Source organism: Mytilus trossulus, chromosome 1 (assembly GCF_036588685.1).
Source record: "Mytilus trossulus isolate FHL-02 chromosome 1, PNRI_Mtr1.1.1.hap1, whole genome shotgun sequence".
In the NCBI taxonomy this organism is placed as follows: domain Eukaryota; kingdom Metazoa; phylum Mollusca; class Bivalvia; order Mytilida; family Mytilidae; genus Mytilus; species Mytilus trossulus.
Window position 1 is genome coordinate 86,983,493 of NC_086373.1, and position 18,527 is coordinate 87,002,019.

Consider the following 18,527-nt stretch of genomic DNA (forward strand, 5'->3'; position numbering starts at 1 on the left):
TATTCAAAACAAAATCATTTATGATAAAATATGTATCAGCGTCACGAATAAACGACAAGCACTGAACTACAGTCTCCTGTTTCGAGACAGGCATGTAAAGAATGTAGCGGGATTAGTCAAAGAGAGATGAGGTAAGGTTTTTTTTTCTGCGAAACTCAATAAATACACATGTTGCGAAATGATAGAAATATATGAGAAAAAACATACAAATCTTATAACAAACCATCTCAAATATTTAAACCAGATTTTGTACAAATTCAGGAAGGTGCTCCTGTGTAAATGTTGAGCTTTATGTGCTTATGTAATAAAATAGAAGATTTAACGACTAACCATTTAGACGAAACGCGCGTCTGATGTAAATATAAAATTTTGATCCTGGTATCCATGATGAGTTTAGTTTCATACCAAAAGCTTCTTTTTTGAAAATATCTTTGAAAGTTTCTTAGAGATTTCAACAACTTTAAGATTTAGAAAAATATATACCGGGTAAATTCAATGGTCCATCCCTTTTAGATGTCGACAATTGAAATGAAATCAAGTTAGAAAACTACGTAAGAATCTAAAAACCTAAGAAGCCTTCAGTTACTAACGCAGTATAGTTTACTTGTTTTGTTTAGCATTTAGCCGACAAAAACATAAAAATATACGAACTCCTTTATTGGTCAAAGTTGACTGTTGATAATGAAGATAAAGGTCAGAAAGGTAAAGAAACCATAATCACACACTAATGAGATAAATATAGATTCCACAACTGCAACAAGTGTATTACTATATTTCTCCACTCGAGACAGTTAAATTTTAATATGTCGAGCGCTAGGCTTGCCGAGCTTTTTAAATAAATAAAATGTAACTGTTGAGAGTGGAGAAATATCGTTTTACACAAATAAAAGTGGTGGAATCTTTTTCTCTAATGATTTTTATCCCTTCCTTTTAAAAAATTTGAGGAAATTTGTGTACTTTTCATAGGCATTGTCGCCTTTTTTCATGACGTCAAGTAAGAAAAATTCAGAAGAAAACAAGAAAAGTTAACGTCACAATTAAATTTACCATTCATTTGCCGAGAACATATTTTCACTAGTGAGGAGAAATATTTTCCCAACACCGGTCAGGAAGTAGAAAAATAGCACAACAATTAGAGAATATGGTATTAAACGTATATAGATCGTAAAAAATGACTTTTGCGCTAAAGGGGGATATTGTTTGGTTGTTCGCTGCAAAAAGGTTTGTCTTTTAGATTTAATCCACCATTTTTACATTAAAAATGCCTGTTCCAATTTGAGAATATGACATTTGCTAGCCATTAGTTTTATGTGTTTGATCGAACTTTTGATCACTTTTGGCTACAGACTTTCCGTTTTGAGTTCGTTATTTTACTTGTTTTAATTTTCCCAATTCATTGTATAGTATAAGCTTAATAACTTTCCCTCACTCATTGTGATGCGCTAGTTACTTCTCTTCATACATTTTGAATTTGCTCTGCTCATGTTTGCCAAAGTCTTAGAAAATAAATTACTTAATTTATACTTATATATTATGTCAAAATGCTTTTCCGCGGTTAAAAATATTTTATCAGGGTAACAAACTGCTCTATCACCGTCTGAGCTATGTGATGTATATAAGATATTAAAATGTCATGTCCGGAAATCGATTTTGGATATTCAAAATTACCGAAACTGCAACGTATTGGCATATAAAGTAATGCATGTCAAACATCAATAAACACCCACGCACGTGCTCGTATAACGCATTTACAATGGGCATTTTCTTCATTTTTAAAATCTAGCTTTCTTTCAAACATTAAAATTAAACATACAACTTTTTGTAAATATACTCCCGTTAAGTAGAGTCACTTGATATTAACTATAAAAATTATAAAATATACTAATATGTTCTTCTTGACATTGTGTACAACACCATAGTATGTGACATAGAAGTGCTTTTAAATTGATTAACACACATTTAAACCAGAACGATATATATAGGGATACAAGATGGGATAGCATAAAAGCAATCTAATAGAGTCAAAAGAAACGTAGATGTTAGCTTAAAGGTCACCGCATGGCCTTGAACGATGGTTGATTGAGTGATTGATTGATTATCTTTATTTCCTCCATATATATGAAGATTTTACAATTTATATTATAAGAACAAAATCAAGAACATAACACTAACAAATTTACATATTCTAAAGAACATCAAAGTATATAAACAGCAATAAAACAAGTAGTTACATAATTATATGAAATACAGTCGAAATCAAAACGTCTATAATTTACCAATTTCATATAAGAACAACATAAGTTAAGATCTAATATGTGACTATAAAGATCATAATTGAAGACCTGATATGGTTTATATACATATAATCTGTTGTGTGGCACATCGATAGGCTCCATACATCAGCATTTATAGTTTGCATGGTATGATTCATACTTCCAAGTAACGACTCGACAATTTCGTCATCATCTTGGTTCAAGAAATGAACGGAATCTTCTACGTCAAGAATATCAACAATTTTGTAGAAAATTTCTGTCCGAATTTGTAAAAGAGATGTATAGCAAAGTATATGATGCATAAGTATATTCGTTTTATAAAAGTTACACAAGGGGCATTTACCTGTTTCAATAGCTATGGCTCCACAAACGTCATAAATTATTTAGAGATGGATTAGTAACCGCTAGTCGTAACCAACGATGCTTCGTCAAAAATATATGTATTTTATAGTACCGCTTCAGTTCGGGTCGCCGTTCAACTGAGAGTTTCCATTTGTTTTCTTCGTATATGTCTAAAGTCTGGTTTATTTTTAATTTTGCTCCACAGTAGTTTGTATAAGGGGAAAAATCAGCCACAAAGTTTTCAACAAAAACATCAAATTCATATTTTATCAATGATATTTGACTGGACTCACCGGTTAAAATTTGTCCCATACGAAAATTAAACATCCGTTTATGTATTGTTGTGATTTTGCACGACACAATCTCCCAAAAAAATTTAAGACAAAAGAAACGTAGATGTTAGCAACTAAAGGTCACCGCATGGCCTTGAACGATGGTCATTACCCATACCGCATATGAATAGTTTCTACGATTTTGTTTTGATGGAGGGGGATTTACAACAATTCTAGGTAATCGGAGGTAGTTATTTTTTTTTAAACATAAATAACAAACTGGTAATATGTAATCATGTCTTGAATTTGATCCGCCTTAATTCAATTTCAAATCAAAAGATTTAATAAAGTTAAAAACAAAAAAATGTCGATTAAACAGGTAGAAGGAAGTAGAGGAAGATAGAAGTTTTAAGATTTTATCATTTCCATTTAATATGATTTAAGTGGATATTTTAAACGATGCTTATATATTAAAGTATCATTTTCCTGTTCGTACAGTTGATGTTAACATAATAGTATTGAGAAAAGGACCATCTCTACAGTACTTACGTTGTTCCTCGATTCAAATGTAGACAATTTGTCAAACCGCGTACAAAATCTGCAAAAACTACGTTAAAATGTTTGAAGTTTTGTTAAGATTCGGATCGTAGAGTGATATACGACTAGTAAAGATTTAGAGAATCATCGATTGGTAAACAGACAATAAAACGTAAGTTCTGTTACACTATTTTTACGATTTGAATAGGAAAACTTGTTGATTGCAGATTTTATGATCTGCATATTAGCATTAGCAAATCCTTGTTCTTCCCTCGACGGGTTTTGAAACCTTGCTTTTTTGACAACGTTGCAACATCTTCTGTCCTGTATCTGCGCTTTACACTAATCGTTTTTATCTAGCATAGCTTTCGATAGTGGAGAAATGCCTATACTCGTCGGATTTATCCAGGTTGTAGCAGAGTTTATGATGTATTGTGGTGGGGAGAGTTATTCATTGCAGATGATGTACTTTGTTTAAGAGAAAAGGAAGGGGTACCACTAATAATGAATGACAGCGATATTTGTTAAAATAACTTTAACGATAAATGTTTACTCTGTTTGATTCCAATTTGTAGCTACACAAGGAGATCTGACGAATTAAAAAAAAATGAAGCTTACGGTAGCGAAAAACAGAAGTTTGATGCTGGACAATAAAGGATATTCCTACATCCCTAAATGGATGATTATATTACAATGCAGTGAAATCAATATTGTGATGAACTTGCAAACTTACCTGGTTCTTGATTATTTTATAATCCAATTGTAAAGTCCAACAGAAAGAAATATCATTCATTCCCTTCATTTATTTATACATTGTTTTACTTTCACTTTCGATTTGTTTACACTTTACTGGGTGAGTAGTAATTGATTTGGGGTCAGGAATTGACCTACAAATCCGGAATTTCCACGATCATGATCAGTTGTTACAAAGTATATAACAGTCACAATAGTGCTTTGTTATATCATACATGCTTAGGTGTTGTAAAACGTTTTAGTGATAAAGTCGTTTTTGGAATAGTCTATTGTATGGACGAGTCTACAATTTACTATATATACCAAGATTTTCGCAGTTCACGTTGTTCTGGGTTTAGAATTCAAGCCGAGCAGTTGGATACAAGAGAAGAAGAAAGGTGAGATTAATCTATAGTTCTGAATTAGAATTATAAGCAGTGGTCCTAAATAAGGAGCCAATTGATTAATTCAGTATTGCTGCTGAAGAAGCAGTGGCTTCAGAAAGAAGCATTGGCGGTTTACAAAATAAAGCATTTCCAGTGGTCCTGAGTAAGGAGCCAAGTGATTAAATAAGTATAGCTGCTGAAGAAGCAGTGGCTGCAGAGAGAAGCATTGAATAAGAGCAAAGAAGTGACCAAACAGTCCAACACACGCACTGGCCCAAATAAAGTAGATATAAAGCAGTGGCTACAAGTAAAGCACTGGCTCAGTATATTAATAATTCGTTGCTTTTAGAAAGTTAGAAAGCACTGGCTAAGCAAAAGTATATCAATATATTAAATCATCCTTGGCATTTATCGTCTGATACCCAAAGCCTACCTAATTTTGACGCCCAACACCAATAAAGGGAATCCGAATATTCAGTTGATAAAATAACGCTACTTGAGCCTTGACTGTATCCAGAGAAACGACTCTGGTACGAAACCCAGAGTTACGCAGTTGCGTACCCCCGGTACGTGACATATTTTTGGTGGCAGCGGTGGGATACAGCAAGGCTCTGGATATATTTTAAATAAAATATTAAAAATGGACAAGTATAATGAGTTAGGGCAACAAATATTTACACTCCAACTTACCTTTACGCAATATTATTCCAAGCTTTTAAAACCACATCGAAATTAATAATCCAAATTCACGAAACACTTAAAAAAATATTGTCCAAACACGAGGATAAGAAAAGTCGTGTGAGGTCACTTGACAGCAATTTATTTTTGATTAAATAATAAAAGCAACCTAAAAAGTCATTCCGGATGAATGATCAAATTCCGTAAAACAATTATTGTGAAGATATTTTTTATATGAATATATCTGAAAATACTTTAAGTGATGTAGACTATTTGTAACAAATATAATAATAGTTTAATGTGTGAATTAAAACAATGTAATTTATTAGTTAATTTAACTGAATATTATCCCTGGGTATTCAGTTGTAATCTAACAGGGAAACTTGATGAAATGCTGTACACCAAGTTTAATTGTTAAACAGCAATATGTGCAATAAAGAATCAATTAGAGTGTTGAAAAAAAGAAGAGTTAGGGCAACAAATAAGTTTGTTAGAAGAAGAATTAAGCGATAGAATGCAGACTTTAATGAGCCAGGGACCAAGGGCAAATTTATATTCTACCCCAAAAATCCCAGTAAAAGATTTAAGTGACTCTGGTATAATTCAAACGGGTCACGGCGATTTCATGCAAGATACGCATCGTGCCAGTATCGGTACAGATCGGAATGTTCCAACACCCGAAGTGCCGCGTTTATATTGTCCATTTACCACTTTAAAGACGGACGACAAAGGAGCGCGGCCAAAAGAAAAGACAACGCATAAGACACACACCACAAAGAAAGAAGCAGGAACTGAAGCAATGCCGATGCCAGATGTATCACCGATACTGAGGGAGGAATTACGCCAAAACAAGCAAGTCCGCAACACTAATTCCGCTGACAAACCTAGCCACGGGAAGACACGGCGCGAAATTAAGCTTGCAAACTATGATGGAACGAGTGAATGGAGCGATTTTAAGTCTCATTTAGCTGCCTGTGCGGTGATCAACAACTGGGATGACCAAGCGAAGGGCCTGTACCTTGCAACAGCTTTAAGAGGACAAGCACAAGGAGTATTTAGTGATCTACCTACTGAGAAAAGAATGGATTATACTACCTTGATAGAAGCATTGCAAGAAAGATTTTCGCCTCAAAACTAGACCGAGTTGTACCGAGTACAATTAAAAGAAAGAAGACAAAAAGCTAGTGAAAGTTTGCCGGAGCTTGGTCAGGCCATAAGAAGATTGGTAAACAAGGCTTATCCGAACGCACCAAGCGAGGTTAGAGAAACTTTAGCAAGGGAACAATTTTTAGATTCTCTTGTGGATTCAGAGATGAGAATAAGGATAAAACAATCTAGACCGGAAAACCTCAATCAAACAATATGTCTTGCCGTAGAATTAGAAGCTTTTTACAAGGCTGAAAGAAAATACGACACTGGCAGAGGTCATTTGCGCGCCACATGCACTGAACCAAATGAGTCTTACGATAAAATGGTAAAAATGATGGAAGACTTTTCAACAAAAATTGAATCCCTCCAAAAGGACCTTGATAAATTTAAAAGCGATATGACAAGGAAAGACTCCGATATCAATATGCCTGGATGGAAAGACAAGATACAGTGCTACAATTGTGGAAGGTTTTAGAAATGAATGTAGAGCTCCTAAGAAGCCTTACAATGGAAGCAATGGTAGGGGAAACGGAGCAGTGCGGCCTTTACACTACAACAGTCGACACAGGCGAATGGAAAGAAGAAAAATTAACGTGGGAACAGATGCTTCAAACATGGAAGCTGGTGCGTACATTGACGTCGCCGTTCATAACCAGCCTACCAATTTTTTAATAGACCCTGGTGCCACGGTTACTTTAGTTTCGCACGCTTTGTTTTACAGAATACAGAAAAAGGAACGACCGGAACTTGAACCAATAACCCAAGTCATTATTTCAGAAAATGGAACAGAGCTGAGCATAGCTGGTAAGGGAATGTTCTGTATAGAGATTGGACAAGACAAGTTTATAGTCGAAGCTTTGGTTGCCGACATATCTATTGACGGGATACTGGGTTTAGATTTTATGAAAAAGAATAATTGTAAAATAGATTTACAACAGGAAACCCTTCAATGCAAAAGTAACACATATCCTATGGCGTTTTCTGGCATAATAGGCTGTTACAGAATTTCAACCGCAGAGGATATCAGTATACCACCAGGAACAGAAGCTTTTGCACGTGGTAGGATTAATGACTATGATACGTTAACCAGTAAACTGCAGATAGGCATTATTGAGCCATGCGAGAAGTTTGTAAAAAGGGACAACGCTTTACTGGCAAAGACACTGGTTGAAGCACGAGAACATGTGCCAATTAGATTGCTAAATGTTTCAAATAATGTAACAACAATACGAGCCAGAACCATTGTTAGAGAAATAAGTCCAGTAGAAGATTTCATAACTATGACTGAAAACACCAGTAAAGAACACAAAAATCATAAATTGGACAACGAACTGCAGAAGCTGGTCAATGAAGCAAGTTCCCATTTGACCGAGAAGCAGAGACATCAAGTTACTAACTGTTTACAGCAATACAAGTCGCTGTTTGCGTTGTCCGATAACGATCTCGGATGTACTAGTATCAACACCGGAACAAACTGTCCTGTCAAACAACCACCTCGGCGGACAACGGTAGCCATGCGCGACGAAATTGACAAACATATTGACAATATTTTAGAACGGGGCGTGATCGAGCCGTCTGAAGGGCCATGGTCATCAGGGATTGTACTTGTTAAAAAGAAGGACGGGTCGACTCGCTTCTGTGTCGATTATCGTCGACTCAATGACCTTACGGTAAAAGACGCGTATCCTTTACCTCGAATAGACGATTCATTGGAGCAGCTCGCTGGCAACAAGTGGTTCTCAACTTTAGACCTTTGCTCAGGTTATTGGCAGGTAGAGGTAGAAGAGAGTGACCGCTCTAAAACTGCGTTCGCGACACGGCGTGGACTTTTCCAATTTCGTAAAATGCCGTTTGGGCTCGCCTGTGCTCCGGCAACATTTGAGCGGTTAATGGAAAGAGTTATGGCTGGACTACAGTGGAACATTTGCTTGGTGTATTTGAATGACACAATTGTAGTTGGCCGAAATTTTGAAGAGATGTTAACTAATTTGCGACAAGTTTTTGATAGATTGATTGACGCCGGGTTAAAGTTAAAACCCAAAAAGTGTTCGTTGTTCGCAAAATCAGTGTCCTTCCTTGGACATGTAATAAGTGAGGATGGTGTTGCAACGGATCCACAAAAGGTGGAGGTTATTAAGCAATGGTCAGAACCGAAAGATATAAGCGAGATATAAGCGAGTTGCGCTCATTTCTCGGCCTGTGCGGATATTATAGGAGATACATATACTGTCACATCCAGATTTTTCGAGACCTTTTATACTTGATACTGACGCAAGTCAGTCTGCAGTTGGAGCAGTCCTGTCCCAGGAAATAGACGGAAAAGAAACGGTTATTGCTTATGGTAGCCGTACACTTTTGAAGACCGAGCGTAAATATTGCGTCACTCGAAAAGAGTTACTCGCCGTAGTTCATTTTGTTAAGCATTTTAGGCATTTTCTGTATGGAAGAACGTTTGTTGTCAGAACTGACCATAGCTCTCTGCAGTGGTTAATGAATTTTAAGAACGCAGAAGAACAGCTTGCGAGATGGCTGGAAGTCCTTAGTTCGTATAACATGAAAATTAAGCACCGACCTGGAAATCAACACAGAATGCCATGTAAACAATGTGGCTTCGAACAAGACTGGGAGAAGAAACTAGTACGTGTTAATGTTGTTACACAAGCACCACCTATAGAGGTGAACGAATTAGCTATCTGTACAAATGAAGGGAGTGATGAAAATAAGACTCTGTTGGTGCTACAACAAGTGGATGAAATCATATCATTGATAAAGAGTTGGGTATTAAATGGCACGAAACCGCTTTTCAAAGAAATTGGGGAATGTAATTATGCAGTTAAGAGTTTATGGTCGCAATACGAAACATTGAAAGTTGATAACGGTTTATTGTGCAAGGAGCAAAGCACGGGAGGCAAACTACGCGTCATCGTACCCATGAAAGTAAGGCGCGTCGTTTTACAGCAATGCCGTGACAATAAGACATCGGGACATCTTGGGATAAGAAAAACATTAGGAAGATTAAAAGACAGGTTTTATTGGCCTGGAATGCGTCGTGATGTGGTGGCCTACATAACAGGATGTGAGACTTGTGTTAGAAGGAAAGGCCCACAAAAACGAAAGAGAGCGCCAATGCAGATTCAAAGGTCAGGCTTCCCTATGGAAAGGATAGTCGTCGACATTTTGGGCGAGTTGCCAAAAACCGCCAACAACAATAAATATATACTGGTGATAGCTGATTACTATACAAAATGGACAGAAAGCTTTCCCATGGAGAACATGGAAGCATTGACGGTTGCAAATATCATAGTAACAGAAATTATTTGCAGATTCGGGGTACCTACACTGATTCATTCAGATCAAGGAAGGCAGTTTGAGAGTGAGCTTTTCTCTGAAATGTGTAACCTCCTACAAATCAGCAAAACCCGTACAACCCCATATCACCCACAATCCGATGGTATGGTTGAGAGGTTCAACAGTACTCTAGTAAAAATGCTAAGTGCGTACGTGGATGAGCATCACACAAGCTGGGATCAGCTTCTACCTTATGTGATGATGGCTTACAGAACAGCTGTACACGAAACAACCGGCAGCACTCCGAACCGTATGATGATGGGAAGAGAAGTAGCTACTCCTGTAGATATTATGTACGAACTCCCAAGGGAAGTGAAGTCTATTCCAGCTAACAAGTGGGTATGGGAGTTACAGGAAAGAATGGAAGACGCCCACCAGTTTGTACAGAATCATGTTAACAGAGAAATGCTTCGGCAGAAGCAATATCATGACAAACATTTAAGTTGGAATAAATTTAATAAAAATGATAAAGTGTTTGTTTTCTTTCCTGTTCGTAAGCTTGGCCAATCCCCTAAATTTACAAGTTATTGGCGGGGTCCCTTTAAAGTGTTAAAACAATACTCAGAGGTAACATACCTAGTTAATTGTGGCAGAAAGGGTCGACCACAGGTAATACATGTTGATCGCATGAGACAATGCAAGGATCAACGTTTGTTAGGTGAACCATTACTAGGTGAGCGTTTACAAGGGCTCGAGCCGTCAAATCAGGTATCCGAAATGAACGATCAAGCCAAAGTTGTTGACGAAAGCGCCCCAATTGAATTTGATTTTGAAAATATATGAGAGACCATTGAACAAGACGAACACATTAATTTACCAAGATTAAGACGGGAAAGGAAGCCTCCCACTTGGCTAAATGAGTATGTATAAGATTAAAGTAAAAGAAAATATAAATAAAAATGGAGAAAAAAAAATATGAATGAATGAAACGTGTATAGAAAGTATAACTGTACATAACATTTAATTTTGTATATACATGTATATATTTACAATGAGTTCTCTTATATTACAGATGGCTAACACAAAGAAGACACCACGGGAAAGATGGAGGTGCCCTGTTTGCCAAGTACGGTTCCAAACAGAAAAGGAGTTGGAGGATCATGTTATAGCATGTGCAAAGAGAAGGTCCTCAGAAGAAGAGTACTTATGTGATCTGTGTCCTTACGCAACAAGCAGGAAGAGTGACTTCACAGAGAAGGAGACATGCAGCATCCTTGTCAGCCATAAATGATACCGATAGTGAATGGGAGAAACAAAATCCAGGCACACTATCGGATGTCCTTGGAGAGCCTACAAACAAGAAAGGCACAACAGGTAAATCAGTGATGGTCACAGGACCACTTATCAAAGGCAGAGTAGTTAGGAAAAGCACGTCTCCTCTACCAGTGGCTACTTCTTCAAAGAAGAGATTACTAGAAACCCTTAAGAGTTCATTAGGACCACAGCCAATAGCCAAGAGATTTACATTGCCGAGGTTGCCAACCACAACCGCAACTGTAGTGGTACCTCCTGTGACAAACTCGTTTCTGATACCGAGAATGATGGATACTGATTCCGATGACAGTTCTGTATCAAACCCATCACCACCATTGTTCTCGTCATCACCTATGGACTTAAGAACTGTTACAACAACTACGACTGGAACCATCCCAAGCCTTGTGCCAGCACAGGTTGTCAGGCCAGTAGTTACCCCTGGATTGATGCTGGTTGAAAGAAGAGTGGTTAGAAGATATAAGGAAAACGGAAAAGATGTGGAGGAAACTGAAATCTGGAAAAGATGAAGTGACATTTGATATAATAAGCATATAAATACCATAGCCAGGAAGGCTTGACTGAATTATTCAGTGATCAGTCCGACGGGATACGTTTTCAGATTGCTCTATCGTGTGATTTATTTGCAAGTGAGTGTTCGCGAAGAACAGACAATACAGATATTTAGTTACTTGTTAAAGGAAAAAGATTTCCAAGAAATTATGAAAACTTTTGTGTTTTATTGTTTATATATAATGCCTTGTTTCTATAATTGAATATATAACAATGATGTCCGTCGGATGGAGACGTTAAATCCGATGGCCCCGTGTTCAGGGAGTACCACGCTTTGTGCACGTAAAAGATCCCTCTCAGCAAGCTCTTTCAGTGGTCCATAAGTGGCCGGTTGTTAGGCAAAATTATTTCATACCACGTTTTTGGCTTTGTGATGTTTTCGGTGGTTTTCAAATGTACTATTTGGCTTGTTGGTTTTCATGGTCAAAATTACTTGATTAAATAAGTATAGCTGCTGAAGAAGCAGTGGCTGCAGAGAGAAGCATTGAATAAGAGCAAAGAAGTGACCAAACAGTCCAACACACGCACTGGCCCAAATAAAGTAGATATAAAGCAGTGGCTACAAGTAAAGCACTGGCTCAGTATATTAATAATTCGTTGCTTTTAGAAAGTTAGAAAGCACTGGATAAGCAAAAGTATATCAATATATTAAATCATCCTTGGCATTTATCGTCTGATACCCAAAGCCTACCTAATTTTGACGCCCAACACCAATAAAGGGAATCCGAATATTCAGTTGATAAAATAACGCTACCAATTCTTGAGCCTTGACTGTATCCAGAGAAACTACCCTGGTACGAAACCCAGAGTTACGCAGTTGCGTACCCCCGGTACGTGACAATATAATGGTTTAATTGTTCCTTTTTAAAATCTGATTTTTCTTTTTTTTACTTCGGTTTGGTATACGTTGTCTGAAAAATAATTATGTTCTTGAATAAATTCTTACTAGCTTATAATATTTTTACATGTTTATATTTATTGGTTTGCTTCAAGTACCGAGGCAGACAATTTTGTACATTATAAATTACCGTTTACCTATTTATGTTTTAACCATTACAATGTAGTACACATATAAATCGAACAAATTATTCAAGCTTTTTAAATTAATAAGCATTGTCCCGTGTTGACATGAATTATCTATGATATGGTTATATTTACTGTTTACTAAACCTCACTTAGATGTATTTGGTAAAGGAAAGTTTGAGTCCTCAATGGAACTATTTGACTTTGTACTTTATTTTATCTTTCTAAATTCGAGCATCACTAATGATTTTTTTAAAAAGAAACTCGCGTATAGCATGAACAATTCTAATCCTGATATCTAAAGGCTATTGAAGATAGCCTACATTATTTGTCTATGCAGAGTGAAGAGTTGTATCAATGGCAATCATACCGATACTTTTTATTTTTAGACTTATTTCTTTCTTTTTTTTTCTTTTTTTTGGTCGGGTTGTTGTCTCTTTGGCACATTCCCCATTTCCATTTTCAATTTTACCGACTTCGAAATAAAATAACATTATCCTCGAGTCCCAACAAAAATTAACCAATAGCTAATAAAGTTTTTGGCCACAGCTTTATCTTGAATAAAATATAAAATATATAATATGCATTTAAATTTGCAATCCAGCCCAGCGAAATGTGCCTGTCTGCCAATGTCAAACTTTTACATCTACACTATGTTTCCAGTTGTCTCCTACGCCAACTCGATACCATTACCAGTAACACGCTGAAATATAAACTTAAAAGCAGTATCTACATTGTAGTTCCCCACTTCCATTCAGAACAAATATATACGTCACAAAAAATAAGAAATATTAGGAGGGTGGTGGGTTTTTTTTCAGATTAATTATTGCCAACATTTTCGTCTGCTGCAACCTTGTGTAAACTGGACTCCTGTTGTATTCACTTATCGCTACACTGACGGTGCAAGGCTATAGATGGAATGGCGGAACACTTTACAACCTTGTGATGTTCTATTTAAAAAAAAAGAACAAAGCGAGATTACGATCAAACTAATTACACAAAGTTTAATACCACATACAATAAACAACCACTTCCCAAATTAAGATATTTAAAAAGTGTGTTGCTCAACGGATAACGGGCTTTGAAATTGTAGATTTTAAATCCTTTTGGCAACACCATGATACACAAATACATGTAACAGGTTAGTTAAACGTTTATATTCCAACTCGTTGATAGAGTTTATTCCTGTTCATGCCAATTACATATCGTGACCTATATCGCATCATTGATATCGCTGATTTTTTAAGACGATCACTACAATAAACCCCGTTATGTTAGATATCTTAAATACTTTTATCCCAAATCTAGTTGTCAATGCCACCTTAATTATGTCGAATAACTTCTACAGGTATACAAAAGAAATGATTTCTGTTTTTCTAGGATATTAAGAGTCTCGGATGTTAAAATACAATTTATTAACAATGTAATGTTTATAAATCTTTTTCAGGAACAGCTCAGGATGTACTTTGAAACCCTAATTTTGGTACACACTGTCTTATTCAGTCGTATTATGGCATTCCGTAAGTACTATTTGAATACAATATTTTCCACAAGCTGTGTAAACACCATAATATTTCAATGTTCTTACATTGTAAAATTCTATTAAATGTGTAATTCCAAATATTTTCCCTAACGAACTTTAGGCTAGAGACGTCGATTATATATTTTAACGAAACTAGCGATATATATATGTGTTTACATACTCATTCTAGCATATTGTCTGACTACGACACCACTCCTCTTATAGACAAACTTTAAGGTCGACGTTTACAATTGTTAAACGAACAAATTTTGAGTAAAATACCGGAAAATTAATACTATTTACCATTGTTATCACAAGTAGAGGTCGGTCATTTAAAGACGTATCAACCGTATCGTTTACGTTGAGGTAGCCGCATCTGCAGATTTACCAAAAAACAGTATGTGATCTCGAGCTTTAATTGTATGTACTTTCAATAATGCAAATGAGCAACTGATTTTTACTTCTACTTCTACTTCTACCGGTTAGTGACCACCTTCATCGTGTTGACTATTCTGTCACTTTTGTGTGCGCATAACTAGTTTTGATTAAAATATCAAACAAAAACAAAAATGTTGCCATACAGATATCTAACAGTGGGGATTAAAAACTAAGACTTTGGATTTATGTGTTTGTCAGGAGCCTCTTGAACGATTCAAGGCTGCTGACAGGTGTAACTGAGGAGGGTAAGGCCTTCCAATTCCTAATGGTTATCGGGTAGAACTCTTTCCTTGTTGTCGTGTTACATTGTGGGATCAGAAAAGAGTGTATGTCGATATTTCTTGAGATCCTGTCCGGTGGAATGAGTGCGTGGCTTGCTTCAACGTTGACCACCTGATTGTTGATCTTATACAGCATTGATAGTCGTGCGTTTCTCTCTCTATCTTCAAGTGGTGTCCACTTTAGTTGTTTCAACATATCAGTAACGAATATTATGTTACTGTACCAGTTTGTTGCATATCTTGCTGAATTCCTTTGTATCATTTCTAACTTGTATTTATCTTTTTGGAGGCATGGATTCCATAGAGAGCTGGCGTACACGACTGTTGGTCTAACAAGGGAGATGTATGACTTTTCTTTGATATCACTGTTAGAGATGTTTGAGATTTCTTTTGAGAATTCCGATGGTTTTATTACTCTTGGCGCAGATTTTTCCGATATGTTCATTCCATTTGAGGTCTGATGTTATAGTTACTTCTTAGTATTTTGCAGATGAAACGTGTTCAAAAGTAATTAATTTCTAATGCAAAAATTAACAAAACAATTAGAAAATATCGAGTTTTTGTGGAACATGTAATCCGACTTTAAAAGATATTCCGGATAGTTGGAACAGTTTACAGGCATAATGGGAGTGAATATGGTAAAAACGTTTATTTGTGTGCTAACTTGTAGAACCAAATTGTTATTTGACAAATAGAGTGATACTCACTGTTTTATTAAATTAACATGTATTTAAATGACATCTGAAGACAACTCGTGTTTCTATTACCTCTTATGATAACATCGCAAATGAACAATATTCAAAGTTCCTGACATGTATATATGTAGTACATTAATTTTTTGTGTGTGTTTATTCGTGTCAGATCTTGAAATAATGTTTTACTAGCTATAGATTATTAAAGGATTGTGTACTATATTCGTGTACCGCTAATACAAACAAGTAAAAGTCATAACATTATCTGTAGCTGTACTCGACTGTACTGATTTTTATTCTACTTGTCTGAAAATGTCTGAATTTTACTATATGTTACTTGAGAGTTACTTGATATAACTAGACCCATATTTTAACAATTGTCCTAGGCTCCATGATGAAGACCGAATTTTGATTTATTATGATTTACTTTTACAACTTGTGACTTGGATGGATAAATTTTTCATCGGAACATGTACCACATTTTCATATATTAATGAATTTGTACCTGAACCTTATATTTGCAAAAAATAGTCTGAACTATTATTCGACCAGTCTGAAACATTCTTAACCCCTTTATGACCTACTCTTCACCAGTTATCGACCTGTTTTAAGTTTGAACCATACTGAGCCAGTCTAAAACATACCTGACCAATACTCTCTTCTTTTAAAATTTTAACCGTAAATAACTATCTTTGAACTGATTTTAAAACACCCACAATAGATCAAAGATGTATTTACATATTTTAATGATTTTATTTATCAAATTCAAATAGTAGGATTGTCTAATATTTTAAAAGTCTAAGTCATAGGTAAAAAAAGACTTAACATATATATCTTAAGGATATTATTTTTTTTATTAAAATTGTTCTTCTGAGCAGAGGTAAACTATAAAGCAATACAATAATTTGAAAGCACACCTGATCAGATAGTAATAAATTAAAACTTACATCCAATGAAAATCAAACATGTTGTAAAACTGATATCCCACCAAAAAAAGTATACATGAGTTTAAAAACAAAATGATTACCTCTCACATGTAAAACACACCTTTACTGAGGCAAGTAGATCTAATTAAGAGGCATCGTATGTGCTAAGTCTTTAATTTTGAAAAAAAAATAATAATCTATCTTAATGTTCATCATTTTAGAATACAATTATTTTTTTAAAGGGTTATCAAGGATTAATATGGAAGTTCTATTATATTAAATTTTGGGTGTTACAAAACAAAGTTTTTATTTTAAAGGTTTACTTAAGTCATTTGAAACGAGTGGCTGGTGAAAATTAATGTTTATTCATTTTTTTAACCAATATAAAAAACAAGAAGATGTTGTATGATTGCCAATGAGACAACTATCCACAAAAGACCAAAATGACACAGACATGAACAACTATAGGTCACCGGTCGGCCTTCAAAAATGAGCAAAGCACATACCGCATAGTCAGCTATAAAAGGCCCCGATAAGACAATGTAAAACAATTCAAACGAGAAAACTAACGGCCTATTTATGTAAAAAAATTAACGAATAACAAATATGTAACACATAAACAGACGACAACCACTGAATTACAGGCTCCTGACTTGGGACAGGCACATACATAAATAATATGGCGGGGTCAAACATGTTAGCAATGAATGTATATATCATAAACTTAGTCTGCTGTGCACGCTTTGATAATCTTTTAAGCAAACATATCGTATAATCGTCAATGTTTTTCTCACTCTGTCTATTATGATGTGAAAATATAGCAGCTACTTAATTTTCGGGTTATTGTGCAGATTGTCACGGACACCTGATAGTAAACAGTCAACAAATAAGGATAGATATTGAGCACGTGTATAACATGTACATGTTCAATCAAATAATAGTTTATTTTAATGACAGATCCATGTGTATTGCGACTACCGGATGTTTACGTGAAGGGTCACGCTAAGGTCACTTGCATACGAAAGATATGTCGGCGAATTGCTTCCTGAATAAATCATCATATATATAAAGGCTTTTCAACAATATTCTGAACTGTTACATGAATACCTGTAATAAAAAGTAATAATTTCAAGATCTTTCTCTCATATATTTGAACAATTGTAAACAATATTTTTGTGCTTTTTTTTGTCTTGTGATTGTTTCCTATCAAGTTTTTGACAATTGATATTCTTTTCATTTACCTTAAATTTTAACAGGCTTAAATTTTACAGTAATTACAAAATATATTTGAAAATTTTAAAAGTTTTGAATTATTTTTATGATATTTGAATAATGGTTGTAAGTTCTGCTTCTTTTGATGTTTATAAAAAAAACATTAACTAAAAACTTAATTTAGTTCATGATATAATTTGAATAATCGGACCAGAAATCATTTCCTTTCGTCATCTTTTTATTTTAATTTTAAAGCAACTTGTAAACAGTCGAGTACAGATGTAGGCCATTGAAGTCTTTTATTGGTTTGTAGTGTATTAACTCCAAGGTGAGTCTAAATGTCAAGATTGTATAACCATTTTAGTTTTCATTATTTGATAATAATCATTGTTGCAGCTAATTTGGCCGCCAATGGTACAGCGATTCAAAGTAGTGTTTACCTAAATAATCATAAGTCTTATGGTGCATCGAAAGTAGTTGATGGAGATAGAAATCAAGTTTTTACAGATGGAAGCTGTTGTCATACTAATGTAGGTCCGTCATCAGCATGGTGGAGCCTTGACCTTGGATATTCAGCATACATACATAGAGTTGTTTTGTATTATAGAGTAAACCGTAAGTTTAAAAATTCAAATTCAAAAATACTTGTGTAGCTGTCTCGAGTTAAAAAAAAGTCGTTAACCAAAAGTCACCAAATACATTAATTGAAAGGTTTACTGATACATATACATGGTGTCTATGGATATGCTTACAACATCATGAGAGAAAAATATATCAACATTTCTCCTATGAAAAAAAAAATCTTTTGAATTTTTTTGTAAGGACAATCATCGATTTTGTATTTAAATAAATAAATTATAACTAAGTTATATGTATAGGTATTTAGATTACA

General features: G+C 35.1%; 1 protein-coding gene and 1 long non-coding RNA gene across 2 annotated transcripts in view; both read left to right on the forward strand.

The window, feature by feature from the left end:
- The window catches only part of LOC134701585 (uncharacterized), a 170,277-nt gene that overhangs the window by 53,396 nt on the left and 98,354 nt on the right, over nt 1-18,527 (forward strand). The gene's annotated exons all lie outside the window — the stretch shown is intronic.
- On the forward strand, nt 3,413-18,236 carry LOC134688173 (uncharacterized). Its single transcript, XR_010101791.1, has 3 exons — nt 3,413-3,596; nt 14,012-14,084; nt 18,032-18,236. It is a non-coding gene; the product is annotated as an uncharacterized LOC134688173 (long non-coding RNA).